The sequence below is a fragment of the Arachis hypogaea genome, chromosome 17, assembly GCF_003086295.3.
Source record: "Arachis hypogaea cultivar Tifrunner chromosome 17, arahy.Tifrunner.gnm2.J5K5, whole genome shotgun sequence".
NCBI classification, from domain to species: Eukaryota; Viridiplantae; Streptophyta; class Magnoliopsida; order Fabales; family Fabaceae; genus Arachis; species Arachis hypogaea.
In genome coordinates, this window is record NC_092052.1 from 16,006,306 (window position 1) to 16,026,096 (window position 19,791).

General features: G+C 38.1%; 2 non-coding genes across 2 annotated transcripts; one reads left to right on the plus strand and one right to left on the minus strand.

Moving 5' to 3' along the window:
* Window positions 1-7,033: 7,033 nt before the first annotated feature.
* On the minus strand, window positions 7,034-7,140 carry LOC112768027 (small nucleolar RNA R71). Its single transcript, XR_003185467.1, has one exon. It is a non-coding gene; the product is annotated as a small nucleolar RNA R71 (small nucleolar RNA).
* Window positions 7,141-15,282: 8,142 nt separating this feature from the next.
* LOC112768275 (small nucleolar RNA R71) lies at window positions 15,283-15,390 on the plus strand. Its single transcript, XR_003185711.1, has one exon. It is a non-coding gene; the product is annotated as a small nucleolar RNA R71 (small nucleolar RNA).
* Window positions 15,391-19,791: the final 4,401 nt, after the last annotated feature.

Sequence of the window (19,791 nt, forward strand, 5' to 3'; positions counted from 1 at the left end):
GTTGAACCGGTGTATCTCCTAGTCCGAACAGACTGTTTGGATATGCTTTAAGTTCTTTTTCTTCTAAGCCGAGTTTATCGAAGGCTGTTTTGAATAAAATGTCGGCAGAACTCCCTTGGTCTATTAAGGTGCGGTGTAGATTGGCGTTTGCCAATATGATGGTGATGACCATGGGATCGTCGTGTCCTGAGATGATGCCGGATGCGTCCTCTTTAGTGAATGTTATTGCCGGGATGTTGAGTGCTTCCTCCTTTCCCTCGACATGATATACTTCTTTGAGATATATTTTGTGAGATGATTTGGAGGTCCCACCTCCTGTAAATTCGCCATGTATCATGTGGACATGTCTCTCTGGTGTCCGAGGTGATCGTTCAGTTCATTCGGTATCTTCATCCATTCGTCTCTTTCTTTGATCATCCTCTCGGGTGGCCAGAAATCGATCTAATTTTCCTTCTCTCACCAATTTTTCTATGATATTTTTTAAGTCGAAGCATTCGTTGGTGGAGTATCCTCGATGGTATTCACAATATTCCTTCTGGTTTCCTCCTCCTCTTTTGCCTTTGAGTGGTCGTGCTGGGGGAATTTTTTCTGTGTGGCAGACTTCTTTGTATACGTCGACCAAGGATGCCCTGAGAGGAGTGTAATTATGGTATTTTTTGATTTTGTCCCCTTGTCGATCTTATTTTCTCTTGGATTCCTTGTCTTTGTCTAGGTAGGGGGCCCCTAATTTTGAGGTCTCTCCTAACCGAGCGTTTTCTTCCATGTTGATGTATTTTTCTGCTCATTCCTGTACTTCGTCTAAGGAGGTCGGGTACTTTTTTTATATAGACTGGCTGAAAGGTCCCTCTCGTAGGCCATTGATGAGTCCCATGATAGCGGCCTCCGTTGGTAAACTTTGTATGTCCATGCACGTTTTTTTGAATCTCTCCATGTAGTTGCGGAGGCTCTCCCGATCTCCTTGTTTGATCCCTAGTAAACTGGGAGCGTGCTTGGCCTTATCTTTCTGGATGGAGAATCTGGCTAGGAATTTTTTAGCTAGGTCGTCAAAGTTTGAGATGGACTTTGGAGGTAGGTTGTCAAACCATCGGATTGCTATTTTTGTGAGAGTTGTTGGAAAGGCTTTACAGCGAACAGTATCTGGGGCGTCGGTGAGGTACATTCTACTTCTGAAGTTGCCAAGGTGGTGGTTGGGGTCCGTGGTGCCATCATACAGGGTCATATCCGGGAGTTTGAAGTCCTTTGGAATTTTGGTTTTCATGATTTTCCTGGTGACCGGGTCTTGCTCTTTGCGTGAACTTTCTTCGAGATTGGTCCGAGGGGCTTTTTCTTTGAGATCGGCTTCCAATTGTTGTAGTTTTTCTTCCAACTCTCGACGTCGCCGCACCTCTCTTTGTAGGTCTTTTTCGATTTCTCGTTGTTGTTGGGTTTCTTTTTCAAGTTGTTTTAGGCGATCTAGGAGCGCTTCTATTGCCCCTGAATTTGGTGATTCTTTGTCCTTGTTGGTTTCTGGGGTATCTTGTAGTGTGACATCCGCGTTCTTGTGCGGTGTTCTCTCTTTCAGACCTGAATTGTGGTCGTTGTCATGGTCGTCCGCCATGGTGATGGGATGACTTCCAGGTTCCCCGGCAACGGCGCCAATGTTCCGAGGGTTACCTGAAACTAGAGGTCGATCTCGGACGAGATCTTCTGTACTGGTCGGTGCTGACGTGTCCGGCTGGTGGGAGTCGGCCGGAGCTGTTGTGTCCGACTTGTTGGACTGACTGTCCTTTTGATCTTTGGCCACCGGAGGGTGGGGGGTACCTGCAAGAGACTCCGATGCTTAAGTTAGCACGGGTATTAAGCAGGTTTTTAGTAGAATCAGAGTATGAGTTATACCTGGGTGCTCCAGTGTATTTATAATGGTGAGATGTGACCTTTTGGATAAGATAAGTTAGTTATCTTATCTTATCTTTATCTTTGAGTTGAGGTCAGCGTATCTTCAATGGAACCACCTTTATCTCTATTAGGCTTGGGCTGCCTTAGGATTTGGGTCGTGTTCCTCTATCTGGGCCCTTTATTGGGCTCTCCTGTTGATTTGGCCCACTTCTTTTTAGAAGAAGTCGATCCGCTTGACCTGAAGAGGTCGGTCGCTTTGTCGTCAATCATCCCAGGTCGGGTAGCTCGACCCAGGGTATGAACAAAGGTTTTATTCATCTCAGTCATTATAATCATAGAGTTCAAACTCTTTATCGAGAGTTGACGGATTCCTTATTGACAAATCTTAATTCTACAAGTATTTAAATCATACCCAATATCCATTCAACTAGTACCCTAGGGTATTAGGTGTCCGGAATCAAAGCATAATAAATACATAGTTAATTACTATAATTGTCACAGGTCAAAGGAAACTCTATTACCATGTTCATCTTGAGAATATCCTATTGACAAATATGTGGTAATTATAATCATTAGCAATTTTCAAAGTGAGTCAGTTCAATGGTCATATCTCTATATGCACTATCTATATATATATAATTTAATAAAAGAGATCTATTAATCTTCATCCAATGAAGACCATTATATATATATATATATATATATATATATATATATATATATATTTTGATCTTTTCGGATTATAATGTCCTTTTTAATAATCCTATGACCAAGAACAATTTAGATTAAATTATAAAAGATTTATTTCTCAATATTATGATCACTATTACAATGATAAATCTCTAAATTTAATCAATGACTTTATTGTATTAACATTTTAATATAATAACAATAACAAATTATTTGACACATGATTGATTGGATTGTGGTCATACTATTTATTCCCAACAATTACTTTTGAAAATGGTATGGGAACTTGCACTATCCGTAAAGCAAACATCTTCACTATATGTTTTTGCCATTTTTTTCAAAGACAAATAATAATAATAATAAAATGAGTAAAAATATATCTGCAGTAAAATTATTTTCTTGATTGAAATCGTTTTTCTGAGTATTGTACATAGTATCATATACAAAAAATTTTATTATTATTACTATTTTAGTACTTAGCACATTTAGTAATTTTCAAATTTATAAATATAAATATTTTATTAAATATTATTTATATACATCACACTTGAAATTCAAATATATATGGAATAAAACTTAAAAGTTTTTTACATTATTTATTTACATAAGTAGTAAACCCAAATATCAAACTTTTCCATCATTGATCAAATGACCAATATTTCTTTCAGGATCCTCAAAGAAATTAGATACTTCATAATGAGTGGTGTAATTTTCAGCAACATCTTTTGAAACAAAATTCGTCTCCTTTCCTTTGTCGTCCTTTTTTCAAGAATACTTGATAAAGATCAACTAGATGTCTCGAGGTACGACAGGTATGCGACCAATGGCCTTTTCCACCACAATGGAACATTTATCCTCTGTTGATTTATTTTACCCATTTTTTTCTTTATCCCACTTTTGGTGAGATTCTTTCTTGTGAACATAATTTTTCTTCATTCCATAATTTTTTTTGTTATTAAAACCTTGCCATTTACCTCTTCTAGGGTAATAATTTGCTGCATTTGCTTCAGGAAATGGAGCAGCGCCAGCTGGGTGCGTTTTATAATTTTTTAAAAGCAACTCATTGTTGTGTTCAGCAATAAGAAGGCAAGAAATTAGCTATGAATATTTTTTAAATTCTTTTTCTTGATACTACTGCTGCAGGAGCACATTCGAGGCATAGAAAGTCGAGAAAATTTTCTCTAATATGTCATTATCAATTATCTTTTCCCTACATAATTTCATTCATGAGATAATTCGAAACATTGCTGAATTGTATTCATTTATGGATTTAAAATCCTATAAATGTAAGTACGTCTACTCATATCAGGTTTGAGAAAGTATCACTGTCTTTTGATGATTATACCTTTCTTTAAGGTTTTCCACAGATTTGTAGGATCTTTTAGTATGAGATATTTATTTTTCAATTCTTTGTCAAGATGACGACGAAGGAAGATCATGGCTTTGACTTTATTCTTCTGGTATGCATTATTTTCAGCCTTAATGGTATCTCTTAGATCCATTGAATCGAGATAGATTTTGGCATCTAGTATCCATGATAAGTAATTGTTTTCAGATATATCAAGAGCATTAAATTCAAGATGAGAGAGTTTCGACATAATGAAAATTTATTACCTGAGTCTTCCTAAATTTTGATAAGAGTCTCATGCTAATAACGTGTTATAAAATAAATAAATAAGGAAGAGGAAATAAAGGGCAAATGACACATATACACCAAATGGGGCTGGATATTACATAATTCTACCAAAGTAAAAAACGTTATAAGGATCACCCAAAAGCAGTATCCTTTGTAATTCGAATGAGCTCAATTCGAATTATACAAAGCAATAGTAATTTGAATTAGACAAAGTCGAATTACATGTGACCATGGTAATTCGAATCACCTTGATTCGAATTATGCATGTGATGCGTGAGCATCTTGTCTATCTTTTCCTAGTGAATTTGCATCTAATTTATTGAATTTAATTAAGAATTAATTATATTTTAGCCACATGGATGCTATTTTGAGTTTTGTGTAAATTTATTTATTTTAGGTAGCATTCGGATGGATTTGATGAAGTTCTGCAGAGAAAGAGAAGAAACCAAGGAGATGATCAGCGAATACCGACGTAGACGCATGGCTCACGCGACCGCGCGGAATGGAGGAAATCGCAATGACGCGATTGCGTGCCTGACGCGAACGCGTGGACTAGAATCTGCACAAATGATGCGAACATGTGGACGATGCGGACGCGTCACATAAGCGATCTGCAGAATTAATAGAAAATGCTGGGGGCGATTTCTGGGCTATTTTGACCCAGTTACCAGCCCAGAAAATACAGATTAGAATCTGCAGAATGGACAATTCAAGTGGTCCCCATCCATCCATTGAAGATTTGATTATTTAAATTAATTCAAATTTTAATCCTAGGAAAGATATTATTTTAATTTTTAGTTTTAGATATTAGATTTTAAATTTATTAGAATTAGTTATAAAAAGGGATCTGAGGCCATCAGATTGGCACACTGTACATTTTACCTGAATCTTTATTTTCTACTCTGAACTATGAGCAACTAATCCTCCACTGTTAAGGTTAGGAGCTCTATCTATTTCTATGGATTAATTTTATTGCTTTTTCTATTTTAATTTATGTATGGATTTATAATTTAAGAATTGTTTTCGCTCTTTATCTTATGAATTTGGGTGGAACGGAAGTATGACCCTCTTTCTATTTGAGTTCTTGTAAAACTTGGAAAAGCTCTTTACTTGAACAACAGTTTGAAAACATATTCTCCTAAATTTTAATTATCTGAATTTAACGAGATACGTGACATATAATCCTTTTATTTTTGGGTAATTAGAGTTTTTGTGGCATATAAACTGGAATTTGATCTAGAAATTCTAATTGGAATTAATTGACCAAGAAATTGGCTGTTAACGAATTTTAGAGGAGACTAGGAAGGTCTAAGGAATTAGGGTCTAGTCACATATAGTTTGCCATAAATTAAATCCTACATAATTAAAATAGTCAGTAAGAAAAGTTAATCCAGAAAAATAGATAACTCTGAAGCCTTAACTGTTTTCTCGCATATTTTATTCCCAATTTATTTATTTGTCTTTCTTTAATATTTTTTTATATTATTTAATATCTTTTATATTGCATCTCAACACTCCTTTCTGTTTGTCTAACTAAGCCAAATCAATTAACCATTGTTGCTTAATCCATCAATCCTCGTGGGATCGACCCTTACTCACGTAAGGTATTACTTGGTACGACCCGGTGCACTTGCCGGTAAATTTGTGGGTTACAAAATACCGCACCAAGTTTTTGGCGCCGTTGCCGGGAATTGACTGTAATTAACAACTATAAGTTGTTTGATTATTTAGATTAGGCGTTTTAATTTTAATTAGTTCTATTTTATTATTATTAATTTTTATTTTTTATTTTTTTTATTTTATTTCCCGTACAGTTTGTTCGTCCCCCCTATTTCCCTACGTCCTTTTGCTTTGATCTTTCTTTCTTTTTTTCCTTAGTTCGTTTTTATTTGTATATTTTATTATTTCATTTTTATTTCTTTCTATTTTTACTTTCTTTTATTTTTGTTTACTTCCATTATTTTATTTTCTCTTTCTACATTTTATTAGTTTTATTTTATTTTTATCTTTAAAAAAATAAAAAAAATAAAAAAAAATATATTTTAGTATTAATATTTTTTTTTAATTTCTGAAATTAAGTTTGATGTTACCTAATTGATTTTATTTTAATTTTTCTGTTTATTTTTTTCTTTTAAATTTTCGAAACTTTTATTTATTTTCAATTATTATTTTCGATATTTTATTTATTTATTTAGTTAGTATTTTTATTTTATTATTTTACATAGGTTACCTCACTGGGACTTCTCTGCACTCTGACGTAGAGAGTTCCATTTTTTTCTTGTTTTCTGCTTGTGTATGCGCAGGAATAGAGACAAAGAACATCTCTTAGACTTTGATCCTGAACCTGAAAGAACTTTTAGGCGACGTTTACAACAAGCAAGACTTTACAAGGCTGCAGAATCCACTATGGCAAATAATAATGCTAATGCCAATGTGGTAAATCCGAATGGGGATAATCAGCAGAGAAGAGTGCTTGGCTCTTATTCTGCCCCTACTGCGGATCTCTATGAAAAAAGCATTGTGGTGCCTCCTATAACTGCAAACAACTTTGAATTGAAGTCACAATTGGTCACCCTGGTGCAACAAAATTGCCAATATCACAGACTTCCTCATGAAGATCCGAATCAGTTTATTTCTGATTTTCTGCAGATATGTGATACTGTGAAGACAAATGGAGTGAACCCAGAGGTGTACAAACTCATGCTTTTTCCATTTGCTCTGAGGGATAAAGCAAAGCTATGGCTAGATTCCCAACCCAAGGAGAGTTTGGATACTTGGGAAAAGGTTGTTACTGAGTTTCTTACTAAAATTTTCCCACCTAAGAAGTTGACTAAGCTTAGGTTGGAGGTTCAGACCTTCAGACAGAAGGATGGTGAAACTCTTTATGAAGCTTGGGAGAGATACAAGCTACTGACTAGGCAATGCCCTCCAGACATGTTCTCCAAATGGACCCAGCTGGATATCTTTTATGAAGGCTTGGGTGAGATGTCCAAGATGAGCTTAGATTTGTCTGCAGGTGGTTCATTACACAAGAAGAAGACACCAGAGGAGACTATTGAGCTGATTGAATTGGTTGCAAGCAACCAATATTTATACTCATCTAATAGGAATCCTGTGAACTCTGAGGCCGCTCAGAAGAGAGGCATGTTGGAAGTAGAAGCTGTTAATGCTCTTCTTGCTCAGAACAAGCTTATGTCTCAGCAGATAAATCTACTTACTCAACAGATGGGTGGCATGCAAGTCTCAGCTATCAACACTCAAAATCCACCCCAAGAGACCTCCTATGACATAGCAGGTAATTTTGTGCAAAATGATAATTATGATTATGCTCAACCTTCTTCTGAACAGGTGAATTACATGGGGAGTGGCCCTAGGAATCCCAACAATGATCCATATTCTAAGACATACAACCAGGGATGGAGAAATCACCCGAACTTTGGGTGGAGGGACTAACCTCAGAAACCTCAGAACTTCAACAGTAGTTCTCAGGGCGGTTTCCAGCAGAACAATGATTTGGAAGCAATATTGACAGGTTTTAGACAGGAAACCAGATCATCCATCAAGAACCTGGAGATTCAAATGGGTCAATTAGCCACAAAGGTTAATGAAATTGATCAGAGGACCACTAATAGCCTTCATGGTAACACAATTCCAAATCCAAGAGAGGAATGCAAGGCTATCACCGTAATAAGTGAACAAGTGGCAAGTACAGAAGCACAAGTTATACAGAAAACCATAGCCTCCATTAGAAACTTAGAGGTGCTAGTGGGCCAACTGAGCAAGCAAATACTTGAGAGGTTTGCAAGTACATTTCAAGGTGATACAGTGGTGAACCCAGGAGAAGATTGCAAGGGTATTCAATTAAGAAGTGGTAAAGTAGCTGGGTCTGAGACCAAGGCCAATGAAGAGCTAGTTGAAAAGGAAGCTCCAGAGGAGAAGAAGGAAGAAGTAGAACACGCCCCTCCAAAGCGTGCGGACAACCCATTCCCAGACTCTTTTGACACTTATCCTACTTTGCCAAAGGCTCTTGAGTACAAGCCTAAAATGCCATATCCTCAGAGATTTCAAAAGGAGACCAAGGACAAACAGTTTTCAAAGTTCTTGGAAGTCTTCAGAAAGTTGCAAATCAATATTCCTTTTGCTGAGGTTTTGGAACAAATGCCTCTCTTTGCCAAGTTCATGAAGGAGCTATTGTCAAAGAAGAAGTCTTTAAAGGGGGATGAGATAGTGGTCCTGACTAAAGAATGTAGTGCCATCATTCAGAATAACTTACCAAAGAAGATGCCAGATCCAGGGAGCTTTCAAATTCCATGCACCATTGGGAGCACAACCTTTGAGAAAGCGTTATGTGATCTGGGAGCAAGCATCAATTTAATGCCCTTGTCTGTGATGAAGAAGCTGTAGATCCAAGAGGCACAACCCACAAAGATAGCATTACAGATGACGGATAAATCTATGAAGCCTTCATACAGATTAGTGGAGAATATCTTGGTCAAAGTAGGTAAGTTCTTCCTCCCAGCAGATTTTGTGATTCTTGATACAGGGGAGGATGAGAATGCCTCTATAATTCTAGGAAGACCATTCCTAGCCACTGGAAGAGCTCTGATTGATGTAGAAATGGGTGAATTAGTGCTTAGAGTGCATAATGAGCAACTGGTCTTTCATGTCTTCAAAGATGTGCATTCAACAGGTGAAGAAGAGAGTTGCATGCAGGCTGAGCTTATTGATCCAAACCTTCAAGAACCCCCTGATGATGCACAGCAGAATTTGCAACTCAAACCTCCTGTGGTGACAACCGATAAAATTCTGCCTGACATCAAACCTAAGTTTGGTGTTGGAAATGCATCATCCACCAAGGAGGAGGTTCCCAAAAAGAAGAAAGTACCTAGAGGATGGAGAAACAAAAACATCCCCACTGAAGGTTTCTCCCCAGGAATGAAGGTGGTGTTGACCAGCAATCCAGCATGGGTTTATACAGTAATCAGAATCCTCTCTCTGGAGCATATTAAGCTACGTTATGGAGACACAGGAAAGAAGTTCAAAGTAAGGGGTGAAGAGCTGAGCCCCTATGATCCTCCTCCTTAGAGGAGCTGACCGTCAAGTTAATGACGATAAAGAAGCGCTTGTCGGGAGGCAACCCGATAATTTCGTATCCTTAGCTATTTTTCGTAGTAGTAATTTTCTTAGTTATTTTATTTTATTTTTATTGAGTTCTTACTAATTTTCTGATCATGCAGCTATGTTCTTCTAGGAACCGAACACCTCAAGCTATTTTTCAAAAAAAAAAGGAGGCACACGACGCGCAAGCATCATTGACGCGAACGCGTCAATCATGTGTGCGTGAAAAATAAATTTGACAGAGAGTTGCGAGGGAGTGGTGCTGGAATAGTGCCTTTAGCATAAATTGTTCCACGCGGCCGTGTCGATGACGCGCTTGCGTCATGTGGAAAAACTGCCTCTCACGCGTCCGCGTCGCTCACGCGAACGCGTGACCTGCTTAATGATGCTTGATGCACGAAATTGTGATACATATCCATGGCTTCAAAGGCTTGGTACTCTGATCTAGTTTTATTGTCTGTCACAACTTCGATACAACTAACCAGCAAGTGTACTGGGTCGTCCAAGTAATAAACCTTACGTGAGTAAGGGTCGATCCCACAGAGATTGTTGGCTTGAAGCAAGCTATGGTCACCTTGCAAATCTCAGTCAGGCGGATTTAAACATGATACTTTATTAGATTAAAATAAACAATAAAAGGGATAGAGATACTTATGTAATTCCTTGGTAGGAATTTCAGATAAGCGAATGGAGATGCTTTTCGTTCCTCTGAACCTCTGCTTTCCTGCTATCTTCATCTAATCAGTCTTATTCCTTTCCATGGCTGGCTTTATGTGATACATCACCACTGTCAATGGCTACTTTCGGTCATCTCACGGAAAAATGATCCAATACCCTGTCACGGCACGGCTAATCATCTGGAGGCATCACCCTTGTCAATGGCTTCATCTTATCCTCTCAGTGAATAATATGCTCACGCACCCTGTCACGGCACGGCTATTCATCTGTCGGTTCTCGATCATGCTGGAATAGGATTTACTATCCTTTTGCGTCTGTCACTAACGCCCTGCAATCGCGAGTTCGGAGCTCGTCACAGTCATTCAATCATTGAATCCTACTCGGAATACCACAGACAAGATTTAGACCTTCCGGATTCTCTTGAATGCCGCCATCATTCTAGCTTACGCCACGAAGATTCTGGTTGGGAGATCTAAGAGATGTTCATTCTAGCTTATTTCATGTAGAACGGAAGTGTTTGTCAGGCACGCGGTCATAAGGGAGAAGGATGATGAGCGTCACACATAATCATCACCTTCATCACGTTCTTGGGTGCGAATGGATATCTTAGAAGCGAAATAAGAAGAATTGAATAGAAAATAGTAGTACTTTGCATTAATCTTTGAGGAACAGCAGAGCTCCACACCTTAATCTATGGAGTGTAGAAACTCTACCGTATGAAAATACATAAGTGTAGGTCCAGGCATGGCCGAGAGGGCCAGCCCCCTAAACGAGATCAATAGTCTCCTAAGATGAACAATGGAATAAAACTGAGACCAAAGATGCCTAATACAATAGTAAGAGGTCCTATTTATAATAAACTAGTTACTAGGGTTTACATGAGTAAGTAATTGATGAATAAATCCACTTTCGGGGCCCACTTGGTGTGTGTTTGGGCTGAGCCTGAGTGTTGCACGTGCAGAGGTCATTTGTGGAGTTGAACGCCAGTTTCTGTGCCAGTTTGGGCGTTCAACTCTGGTTTTGGATCCTTTTTTGGCGTTGGACGCCAGATTTGGGCAGAAGGCTGGCGTTGAACGCCAGTTTACGTCATCAATTCTTGGCCAAAGTATGGACTATTATATATTGCTGGAAATCCCTGGATGTCTACTTTCCGACGCAATTGGAAGCGCGCCATTTTGAGTTTTGTAGCTCCAAAAAATCCACTTTGAGTGCAGGGAGGTCAGAATCCAACAGCATCAGCAGTCCTTTTTCAACCTCTGAATCTGATTTCTGCTCAAGTCCCTCAATTTCAGCCAGAAAATACCTGAAATCACAGAAAAACACACAAACTCATAGTAATATCCAGAAATGTGAATTTAACACAAAATCTATTAAAAACATCCCTAAAAGTAACTAGATCCTACTAAAAACATACTAAAAACAATGTCAAAAAGCGTATAAATTATCCGCTCATCACAACACCAAACTTAAATTGTTGCTTGTCCCCAAGCAACTGAAAATCAAAATAGGATAAAAAAGAATAGAATATACTATAAATTCCAAACTATCAATGAAACAGAGCTTCAATCATATGAGCGGGACTTATAGTTTTTTGCCTCTTGAATAGTTTTGGCATCTCACTTTATCCATTGAGGTTCAGAATGATTGGCATCTATAGGAACTTCAGATTTCGAATAGTGTTATTGACTCTCTTAGTTCAGTATGATGATTCTTGAACACAGCTTCTTTATGAGTCTTGGCCGTGGCCCTAAGCACTTTGTTTTCCAGTATTACCACCGGATACATAAATGCCACAGACACATAATTGGGTGAACCTTTTCAGATTGTGACTCAGCTTTGCTAAAGTCCACAATTAGAGGTGTCCAGGGTTCTTAAGCACACTCTTTGTTTTTGCTTTGGACCTTGACTTTAACCGCTCAGTCTCAAGTTTTCACTTGACACCTACACGCCACAAGCACATGGTTAGGGACAGCTTGGTTTAGCCGCTTAGACCAGGATTTTATTCCTTTAGGCCCTCCTGTCCACTGATGCTCAAAGCCTTGGGATCCTTTTTATTTGCCCTTGCCTTTTGGTTTTAAGGGTTATTGGCTTTTTCTGCTTGCTTTTCTTTTTTCTTTCTATTTTTTTTTATATTCTTTTTTTTTTTTCGCCCCTTTTTTTTTTTCTGCAAGCTTTGTTCTTTGCTGCTTTTTCTTGCTTCAAGAATCATTTTTATGATTTTTTAGATTATCAAATAACATGTCTCCTAGTCATCATTCTTTCAAGAGCCAACATATTTAACATTCTTAAACAACAACTTCAAAAGATATATGCACTGTTCAAGCATACATTCAGAAAATAAGAAGCATTGTCACCACATCAATATAATTAAGCTAAGTTCAAGGATAAATTCGAAACTCATGTACTTCTTGTTCTTTTGAATTAAAACATTTTTCATTTAAGAGAGGTGATGGATTCATAGGACATTTATAACTTTAAGACAAAGTTACTAACTACTAATGATCATGTAATGAGGACACAAACATAGATAAGCACATAACCTAGAAAACGAAAAACAGAGAAAGTAAGAACAAGGAATGAGTCCACCTTAGTGATGTCCTTGAGCTCTTCTATGTCTCTTCCTTGCCTTGGCTGCTCCTCCTTCATTGCTTTTAGATCTTCTCTGATTTCATGAAGGATGATGGAGTGCTCTTGATGTTCCACCCTTAGTTGCTTCCAATAATTGCGTGGAAGAAAATGTATCCCCTGAGGTATCTCAGGGATCTCTTGATTTGCAGTCAAATGTTCTACCACTGAGCTATAGACCCTTGATGGAAGCTTTTGTCTTCCCTTTCCTCTTTCTAGAGGTTTCTCTGGCCTTAGGTGCCATCAATGGTTATGGAAAAAACAAAAAAGCTATGCTTTTACCACACCAAACTTAGAATGTTACTCGCCCTCGAGCAAAAGAAGAAAGAATAGAAGAATAAGAAGAAGATATGGAGGAGATAGATGGGAGTGTGTATTCGGTCATATGGGTGGGATTGGGTGAGAGAGAGATGTTGAATTTTGAAGGTAGTGGGTGTATGGATGTGAGTGGTAAATGGAAAGTAGAAGGGATGATCATGAATGGGAAGAGAGATGATGAGGTAGGTGGAGATCCTGTGGGGTCCACAGATCCTGAGGTGTCAAGGCATTTACATCCCTGCACCAATTTAGGCATGTAAAATGCCCTTGCACACAACTCTGGGCGTTCAGCGCCAGGTTGGTGGCCATTTTGGGCGTTCAACGCCCCTTTGCTGCCATTTCTGGCGTTGAACGCCAGAACCATGCTTGTTCTGGGCGTTCAGCGCCAGGATGCTCCCATTCTGGGCGTTCAGCGCCAGAACTATGCTCTGTTCTGGCGTTTGAACGCCAGACAGATGCTCCTCCAGGGTGTGATTTTTCTTCTGCTGTTTTTGATTCCATTTTTTGAATTTTTTTGTTTATTTTGTGACTCCACATGATCATGAACCTAAGAAAACATGAAAAACAATAAAAATAAGAATTAGATAAACATTGGGTTACCTCCCAACAAGCGCTTCTTTAATGTCAATAGCTTGACAGTGGGCTCTCATGGAGCCTCACAGATGTGCAGAGCTTTGTTGAGACTCTCCAACACCAAACTTAGAGTTTGGATATGGGAGTTCAACACCAAACTTAGAGTTTGGTTGTGGCCTCCCAACACCAAACTTAGAGTTTGACTGTGGGGGCTCTGGTTGACTCTTCTTTGAGAGAAGCTTTTCATGCTTCCTCTCCATGGTTGCAGAGGGAGATCCTTGAGTTTTGAATACAAGGGAGTTCTCATTCCATTGAAGGACTATTTCACCTCTGTCAACATCAATCACAGCTCTTGCTGTGGCCAGGAAAGGTCTTCCTAGGATGATGGATTCATCCTCTTCCTTTCCAGTATCCAGGACTATGAAATCAGTAGGTATGTAAAGGCCCTCAACCTTTACTAATACATCTTCTACTTGTCCATAAGCCTGTCTTCTTGAGCTGTCTGCCATCTCTAGTGAGATTTTAGCAGCTTGCACCCCATAGATTCCCAGTTTCTCTATTACAGAGAGGGGCATGAGGTTTATACTTGAACCAAGGTCACACAGAGCTTTAAAGATCATGGTGCCTATGGTACAAGGTAATATGAACTTTCCAGGATCCTGTCTCTTCTGAGGCAATGTCAGTTGATCCAGATCACTTAGTTCATTGATGAACAAGGGAGGTTCAACTTCCCAAGCATCAATGCCAAACAATTTGGTATTCAGCTTCATGATTGCACCAAGAAACTTGGCAGTTTGCTCTTCAGTGACATCCTCATTCTCTTCAGAAGAGGAATACTCATCAGAGCTCATGAAGGGTATAAGGAGGTTCAATGGAATCTCTATGGTCTCTAGATGAGCCTCAGAGTCCCTTGGTTCCCCAGAGGGAAGCTCCTTATTGATCACTGGACGTCCCAGGAGGTCTTCCTCTTTGGGATTCATGTCCTCTCCTCTCCTCACAGGTTCGGCCAGGGCACTTATGTCAATGGCCTTGCACTCTCCTTTTGGATTCTCTTCTGTATTGCTTGGGAGAGTACTAGGAGGGATTTCAGTGATCCTTTTACTCAGCTGGCCCACTTGTGCTTCCAGATTTCTAATGGAAGACCTTGTTTCATTCATGAAACTTACAGTGGCCTTAGATAGATCAGAGACTAGATTTGCTAAATTAGAAGCATTTTGTTCAGAGTTCTCTGTTTGTTGCTGAGTTGATGATGGAAAAGGTTTGCTATTGCTAAACCTGTTTCTTCCACCATTATTAAAGCCTTGTTGAGGCTTTTGATCCTTCCATGAGAAATTTGGATGATTTCTCCATGTTGAGTTATAGGTGTTTCCATAAGGTTCACCTAAATAATTTACCTCTGCTATTGCAGGGTTCTCAGGATCATAGGCTTCTTCTTCAGAAGATGCCTCTTGAGTACTGTTGGATGCAGCTTGCATTCCATGCAGACTCTGAGAAATCATATTGACTTGCTGAGTCAATATTTTGTTCTGAGCCAATATGGCATTCAGAGTATCAACCTCAAGAACTCCCTTCTTCATAGGCGTCCCATTGATTACAGGATTCCTTTCAGAAGTGTACATGAACTGGTTATTAGCAACCATGTCAATGAGTTCTTGAGCTTCTGCAGGCGTTTTCTTTAGGTGAATGGATCCACCTGCAGAAGTGTCCAGTGACATCTTTGATAGCTCAGATAAACCATCATAGAATATATCCAGGATGGTCCATTCTGAAAGCATGTCAGAAGGACACTTTTTGGTCAACTGTTTGTATCTTTCCCAAGCTTCATAGAGAGATTCACCTTCTTTCTGTCTGAAGGTTTGAACATCAGCTCTAAGCTTGCTCAGCTTTTGAGGAGGAAAGTACTTGGCTAAGAAAGCCGTGACCAGCTTATCCCAAGAGTTCAGGCTGTCTTTAGGTTGAGAATCCAACCATAATCTAGCTCTGTCTCTTACAGCAAAAGGGAAAAGCATGAGCCTGTAGACTTCAGGATCTATTCCATTAGTCTTAACAGTATCACATATCTGCAAGAATTCAGTCAAGAACTGAAAAGGATCTTCCGATGGAAGTCCATGAAACTTGCAGTTCTGCTGCATCAGAGAAACTAATTGAGGTTTCAGCTCAAAGTTGTTTTCTCCAATGGCAGGAATGGAGATGCTTCTTCCATGTAAATTGGAATTAGGTGCAGTGAAGTCACCAAGCATCTTCCTTACATTATTATTATTTTCGGCTGCTATCTCTTTTGCCTGTTCGAAAATTTCTGAAAGGTTATCTCTGGATTGTTGTATTTTAGCTTCTCTTAATTTTCTCTTCAGAGTCCTTTCAGGTTCTGGATCTGCTTCCACAAGAATGTTCTTATCCTTGCTCCTGCTCATATGACAAAGAAGAATGGCCAGAAAAATGATAATAATAATAGAGATCCTTTATACCACAGTATAGGGATCCCTTTGTAAGTAGAAGAAGAGGGGGAGATAAAGAATGCGATGTAAAGGAAGAAACACAACTGTGAGGATTGGAATGTGAGATGAGATGTTAGGATATGAATGAATAAATAGAATGAGATGGGGGAGAAGGAGGGAATTTTCGAAAATTATTTTTGAAAAGGAGTTAGTGATTTTTGAAAATGGTTTTTGAAAAATTGTTAGTAATTTTCGAAAATTAAGTTTTAAAAATTAAAATAATTAATAAATTAAAAAGAAATTTTGAAAAAGGGAAGAGATATTTTCGAAAATGAGAGAGAAAGAGTTAGTTAGGTGGTTTTGAAAAAGTTAAGAAACAAACAAAAAGTTTGTTAGTTAGTTGAAACAAATTTTGAAAAGATAAGAAGTTAGGAAGTTAGAAAAGATATTTTGAAAAGATATTTTTGAAAAAGATAAGATAAGAAGATATTTTTGAAAAGATATGATTGAAATTAGTTTTTGAAAAAGATTTGATTTTTAAAATCACAATTAATGACTTGATTCATAAGAAATCACAAGATATGATTCTAGAACTTAAAGTTTGAATCTTTCTTAACAAGCAAGTAACAAACTTCAAATTTTTGAATCAAAGCATTAATTGATTATGTTATTTTCGAAAATTTGGTATAAAAATAAGAAAAAGATTTTTGAAAAATATTTTTGGAATTTTCGAAAATAACTAAGAATTTTGAAAAAGATTTGATTTTTGAAAAAGATTTTGAAAAAGATAAGATTTTCAAATTGAAAATTTGATTTGACTCATAAGAAACAATTTGATTTTAAAAACTTTTGAAAAAGTCAACTCAAATTTTCGAATTTGATGAGAGAAAAAGGGAAAGATATTTTTTTTGATTTTTGAAATTTTTATGAAAAACATGAAAAATATGCAATGCATGAAATTTTTAGATCAAAACAATGAATGCATACAAGAATGCTATGAATGTCAAGATGAACACCAAGAACACTTTGAATGTCATGATGAACATCAAGAACATATTTTTGAAAATTTTTAATGCAAAGAAGACATGCAAGACACCAAACTTAGAATTCTTTAATGCTTACACACTAAGAATTCAAGAATGCATATGATAAACATGAAAGGACACAAAACAAAAAAATCATCAAGATCAAACAAGAAGACTTACCAAGAACAACTTGAAGATCATGAAGAACACTATGAATGCATGAAATTTTCGAAAAATGCAAGGTGCATATGCAATTGACACCAAACTTATGATATGACTCAAGACTCAAACAAGAAACAAAAAAATATTTTTGATTTTTATGATTTTCTAAATTTTTTGGATTTTTATTTTATATTTTTCGAAAAAAAAAATCTTTTGAAAAAGAAAATAAGGATTCCAAAATTTTTAATATGAATTCCAGGAATCTTATGCTCTAAAGCTCCAATCAAGGGGTCAGGCATGGCTTAATAGCCAGCCAAGCTTTAGTATGTAACTCAGACATGACACGCCTGACATTCCTTACATTCAACAGCCAATTGGCTAAGAAAGATAAAGAAGCTCTTTTCTTGAGTATAAGAATTGAGACATGGCTTTACAGCCAGCCAGGCTTCAACATACTCCATGAAACACTAGAATTCATTCTTAAAAATTCTGAAAGGAAAATATATTTTTGAAAACATTTTTATTTTTAAAAATTTTTTTTTTCGAAAACAAAGGAAGAATTTTTGAAAGATTTTTGAAAAATTTTTTGAAAACAAGACAAAAAGAAAATTACCTAATCTGAGCAACAAGATGAACCGTCAGTTGTCCAAACTCGAACAATCCCCGGCAACGGCGCCAAAAACTTGATGCACGAAATTGTGATACATATCCATGGCTTCAAAGGCCTGGTACTCTGATCTAGTTTTATTGTCTGTCACAACTTCGATACAACTAACCAGCAAGTGTACTGGGTCGTCCAAGTAATAAACCTTACGTGAGTAAGGGTCGATCCCACAGAGATTGTTGGCTTGAAGCAAGCTATGGTCACCTTGCGAATCTCAGTCAGGCGGATTTAAACATGATACTTTATTAGATTAAAATAAACAATAAAAGGGATAGAGATACTTATGTAATTCCTTGGTAGGAATTTCAGATAAGCGAATGGAGATGCTTTTCGTTCCTCTGAACCTCTGCTTTCCTGCTATCTTCATCTAATCAGTCTTATTCCTTTCCATGGCTGGCTTTATGTGATACATCACCACTGTCAATGGCTACTTTCGGTCATCTCACGGGAAAATGATCCAATGCCCTGTCACGGCACGGCTAATCGTCTGGAGGCATCACCCTTGTCAATGGCTTCATCTTATCCTCTCAGTGAATAATATGCTCACGCACCCTGTCACGGCACGGCTATTCATCTGTCGGTTCTCGATCATGCTGGAATAGGATTTACTATCCTTTTGCGTCTGTCACTAACGCCCTGCAATCGCGAGTTCGGAGCTCGTCACAGTCATTCAATCATTGAATCCTACTCGGAATACCACAGACAAGGTTTAGACCTTCCGGATTCTCTTGAATGCCGCCATCATTCTAGCTTACGCCACGAAGATTCTGGTTGGGAGATCTAAGAGATGTTCATTCTAGCTTATTTCATGTAGAACGGAAGTGTTTGTCAGGCACGCGTTCATAAGGGAGAAGGATGAAGAGCGTCACACATAATCATCACCTTCATCACGTTCTTGGGTGTGAATGGATATCTTAGAAGCGAAATAAAAAGAATTGAATAGAAAATAGTAGTACTTTGCATTAATCTTTGAGGAACAGCAGAGCTCCACACCTTAATCTATGGAGTGTAGAAACTCTACCGTATGAAAATACATAAGTGTAGGTCCAGGCATGGCCGAGAGGGCCAGCCCCCTAAACGAGATCAATAGTCTCCTAAGATGAACAATGGAATAAAACTAAGACCAAAGATGCCTAATACAATAGTAAGAGGTCCTATTTATAATAAACTAGTTACTAGGGTTTACATGAGTAAGTAATTGATGAATAAATCCACTTCCGGGGCCCACTTGGTGTGTGTTTGGGCTGAGCCTGAGTGTTGCACGTGCAGAGGTCATTTGTGGAGTTGAACGCCAGTTTCTGTGCCAGTTTGGGCGTTCAACTCTGGTTTTGGATCCTTTTTTGGCGCTGGACGCCAGATTTGGGCAGAAGGCTGGCATTGAACGCCAGTTTACGTTGTCAATTCTTAGCCAAAGTATGGACTATTATATATTGCTGGAAAGCCCTAGATGTCTACTTTCCAACGCAATTGGAAGCGCGCCATTTCGAGTTCTGTAGCTCCAAACAATCCACTTTGAGTGCAGGGAGGTCAGAATCCAACAGCATCAGCAGTCCTTTTTCAACCTCTGAATCTGATTTCTGCTCAAGTCCCTCAATTTCAGCCAGAAAATACCTGAAATCACAGAAAAACACACAAACTCATAGTAAAGTCCAGAAATGTGAATTTAACACAAAATCTATTAAAAACATCCCTAAAAGTAACTAGATCCTACTAAAAACATACTAAAAACAATGTCAAAAAGCGTATAAATTATCCGCTCATCAACGCTTCAGCGTTAGGCACGCGTACGCATGCCCTGGGTTTTGCGCGATTCGCGCGAAGCCAGCCGCGTGCCAGCCGACATTTACTCAAAGAAGAATAGTATTAGAGTCAAGACCGGTGCTATCCCCTTCCCCTGCTACGCTTCCTTACTCAACAATCAAAGAAGCATTTTTGATTCCCCAATCGCGACTTTCTGTTCGCATGGCTTGGGAACCAAATCTTCATACGACG